Source organism: Arachis duranensis, chromosome 5, assembly GCF_000817695.3.
Source record: "Arachis duranensis cultivar V14167 chromosome 5, aradu.V14167.gnm2.J7QH, whole genome shotgun sequence".
NCBI classification, from domain to species: Eukaryota; Viridiplantae; Streptophyta; class Magnoliopsida; order Fabales; family Fabaceae; genus Arachis; species Arachis duranensis.
In genome coordinates this window covers 89,627,233-89,631,722 of record NC_029776.3, presented here as the reverse complement: position 1 = coordinate 89,631,722, position 4,490 = coordinate 89,627,233, and positions in this window count along the sequence as shown.

Sequence of the window (4,490 nt, the reverse complement as noted above, 5' to 3'; positions counted from 1 at the left end):
TCAAAAATCCAATCATCAAAATGGCGCCGTTGCCGGGGAGTTGCAATGGTGTTATGTTATTGGTTATTGTACATATGTGAATAGTGTAAATAGTTTGTCTTTTGCTTGTTTACTAGATTTTGTTAGTTTTATTTTTGTTTTTCCACTATGAACTCTCACTTTGGCTTTGAGTTTGGTTCTAATTATGTTGTAGGAAATGTAAACTTCAATGCTAACATGTACCAAGGATGGAACACTCCAAGATGGGAGGAGCCTCAAGGAATTGATCACTCCTATTGGCATCAACCTCCGGACACTTATAGGTATAATTCTCATCCTAATGCATGTCAACTCAATGGTTATGGTGACTCCTTTTATGACAATCAACCACCACCATATACTTATGAATCTTATCCTCAACATGATGCTCAACCATTCTCACAAGCCTTTCATTACCAAACGCCGCCCTATGATCTATATCCATCATATGACCAAACCCCCATACCATACTCTTATGACAATTATGAGCAAGAACCCTTAGAACCACCACAACCCTATCAAGATTACTACCAAGAACCACCTCAATGCACACCACTTCCACAATTTTACCAAGAGGAACCACTTTCCTACCATGAACCCTCTCTCCAAAATAATGAACCTTCCTATTCACCCCAAGCCCCAGTAGACGATCCTCTCACTTTGTTACTTCAAGGACAAGAAGCCATGAAGCGAGATATACTTGAGTTTGTGACCAATTTGACCAAGGTGGTGCACACTTTAGCCCACCAATGTTTGAATACTCAAGGTACTTCCGTGACCACATGTGAAAGGTCAAAAGAAGAGCAAAGTATGAAGGAGAAATTGGACAATCCGGTAGAAAAGAAGGAGTCAAATTTTGTGTTAGAACAATTGGAGGAGCCTATGATCATTGAAGAAAAGGAAGAGGTGGTTGAAGATTTAGGAGATGTTGAAAGTCCAAGGGAATGTAGCATCATGGAGCACTCTCCCAAGAAGCTTGATATTGATGTTGAGGAGGGTGCGCAACCTCCAAAGCATGTCATAGTTGGAGACTTGGAAGAGGCTTATCAAGAGATGGATTCAATCATGGATGAATTTCTCTCTACAATAGAATCCTCTCCCATTGGACATGAAGTTAAAATTATAAAAGAATGTGCACAACCTCCCGTACCCTTGGTGAGCAACGAAAAAGAGAGTGAATCAAAAGAGAGCTACCAAGAGAAAAAAGTTGGCATGGTGTATATCGAAATTGAAGAATATGAAGAGGTTGATCAAGAGATGGATTTATTCATCAATGAATTCTTATCCAAAATTGACTCACCTCCCATTGGGCAAGATGAAGTTCTTGAAGACAACACCAAGCCAAGTGGAAAAGGGGAAAAGGTTGAAATTGAAGAAGCTTGCGAAGAGGTGGAAACAACTAAAGAAGAGCCTAAAGAAGTAGACCTTGCATTGTCTAAGTGTGGGGAGGTCCCCCTCCCTAAGTCACCATCTAACACAACATTCAAGTGGGTAAAACTCTTATCCCTAAGCTTTACTTTCTCACTTGAATATGGTTTAATTGAAAATGATGGTCAACTTAGAGCTCTTTGTGGAGTTAAAAGTATAAGAGAGTTGTGTAGTGGTTGGAAACATCATTCTAAGCTCATGACGATTGTAAGCTCAAAATTCAAGAGCAATGGTTGGTGTGGAACCAAATGGCATGGGTCTAGGAAGTTGTTTAGAAGATTCTTTGAGAATTCCAAGGCCATACCACCCGGATGGAATAATGACGATCAATTTAAGGACGGGTGTCAAAACAAAGTGTGGGATCCCGGATCGCACAATGAAAATCAAATTTGGGAGCTCATGGTTTATGGAGAATTCCATCAAAGCTTGAAGATATTAAAATTGAAGAATGGACCTTATTGGAGATTCAAGCATTGGTGGAAGTTCCAAGATGAGTACAAGCACAAGCCACATTGATAAGAAGCTCCCAATAAGTCCAACTTAAGGACAATAAATAAAAGTGCTAGGTGGGAGACACCCCACCATGGTAAACTCTCTCCATACTCTTTTAGTTTTGTTAATAAGTGAATTGAGTTGCCATTGTAGGTAGATTCTCATTTTCATTTTGATCTTTTGTAAATATTGGTAGAATTAGTTTAATCTCTTGTTTTTATTGTTTTAGTATAGTATGATAAATAAGGTTTTAGGGTGTTTTGGTAGCTGTCTGGAGGATTGAAAGACATGGATTGGTGCAAGAACCTAGAAAATTTTTTTTTGAAAAAACAGAACACCATTCACGCGTGCGCGCAGATAATGCGTACGCGCACCCGAGCATTTTTTCGACCATCCACGCGGACGCGCGCTGTACGCGTACGCGTGGATGCAAAATTTCACCTCCAGCCAAAAAACCCGAGAGTTAGGCCTGCACTGTGCGAACATTGGGCCTAAAGCACAAGTCTGTGCACGCGTGCGCGCACTTGGCGCGTACGCGCACATGATCTTAAATTGGCAATGCACGCGCACACACACTGTGCGCGCACGCGTCGATTGCACGATCCACACTCCTGGTACTTTTACCCGAGAGTTGTGCCAGACTTGGGCCGACATTATGCCTCCGGCCTAACTCAATGCACGCGTGCGCGCACCTGGCGCGTACGCGTCCTTCAACCAATATGCACATCGATGCGTAAGCGCGCATGACGCGTAAGCGTCGGTAAAAAAAAAAGAGTTTTTTTTTCTCATCTTCCATTTTCTTTTGATCATTACATTCACATACTTCTACTCTTTTCATTTTCATTTTGTTTCTATAGCATGTTTTCAGTTTTTTTCTAAGTGTCCTTTCAATAATGGTGTTGAATTCTCATACTCAATTATTGGGACTCTCTTGCTTTATCTTGGTGCTTTGTGACCTGTTTAACATTAATTGAAATATTTTGTTCCACACACAAGGTAGTGCTTTAGTCCTTCCTAATTCATTGTCCTTTGTTTTTGTGCTTCATCATCATTGAGTTAGGTTGGGACCAAATGCCCTCATGCTTATCACTAATCTTGTTTGTGTCAATTCTTATTTGATCTTGATGCTCAAAATGTTTTTTCATGCTTTAACTTTACTCTTGCATCAAGTATCATTGATATGCCATTAGCTTATATTGTTTTTTTTCACTTACATGTGTAGCTACCATGTAGTAGAGAACCATACCTTTATTTGGCATTAGCCCCCGCCTATGTTCTATTTGCTTTGATATCTTTGTTATAGGCTTAACTTTCTTTCTTTTTCTTTCCTTTTAGGTTGGCCACCAAGAAGGAAGAAAGCAAAAGCTGTTAAATGGGGCAACAAACAAGTCATCTGCACAACCTTTTGAAGGAGCCCATCAATTGTAACACCCATCCACCTTGCTCCTCTTTGCATGCACTGAGGACAGTGCAATCTTCAAGTGTGGGGAGGTCGTTCGACCGATCTCCATGGGTAAAAATTTCCTTTTCAACACCAATGTTAGTTAGTCGTTGCATTGCATGATAGGTTGCATGTTAGTTAGAATTTGTACATATTTTTACCACTTCTTTTTTTGTTAGGACTACTTGGTTAGGGTGATGATTTCCTTTCCAAGAAACTGTTTTAGGGCACCCTACCAATTTGAAAAAAAAAATACTTTGTGGAACTTGCTTGAAAGAATTTATTTTGGAACATGGTTTTTGAGCTAAGAACACACAAGCATGTGAGTTTTGAGCCTAATTGCGTGGTTACTTCTTATAACCACTTTTCGTCCTTCTTGTGTGCATTATTCTCTTTCTAAGAATGTAATCTTTGATTTGTTTGATTCTTTATGTCCATTATTTTGTGTATTCATGCATTTATATGATTGAGGCCATCATTTCATTAGCTCACTTACCCAAATAGCCTTACCTTTTATCATCCATTGTTAGCCGATTTTGAGCCTACGCTTAACCCACTTGTTCTTTAATTTAGCACATTACAAGCCTTAAAGTGGAAAATAATGAATGTCCTTTATTCGGATCTTTGATTGGCTTAGGCTAGTGAGTGTGAGTGTCATTCAAGAGTGGGAAAACTTTGGGACATTGGTTGGGATAAAAAGGTGTTTGTGTTTTGTATTTTTATATTGGAGAATTGGGTACATACTCATGTATTGATTAAATGTATAGACCTTATGCATTGATGTTCTTGTATATAGTTTGAAAGAAAAAGAAAAATGAAAAGAAAAAGAAATAAAAATGAAAAAGAAAAAAAGAAAAGAAAAGAAAAAAATTGTATATAGAAAAAGAAAGAAGAAGAAAAGCAATAAAGGGGACAAAATGCCCCAAAGTAAAGTTCAAATAAAATCAATGCATAAGTGTTGTGAAATGAATAGAAAATGCATGAGTATGTGAAAAAGTGAGGAATGGGTAGTTAGATTAGTACTTAATTGGTCATTATATAGGTTAGGTGGGAAAGTTTAAGTTAATCAAAGATTCAAATCCTAAGTCCACTAGCCATATATGATCCTACC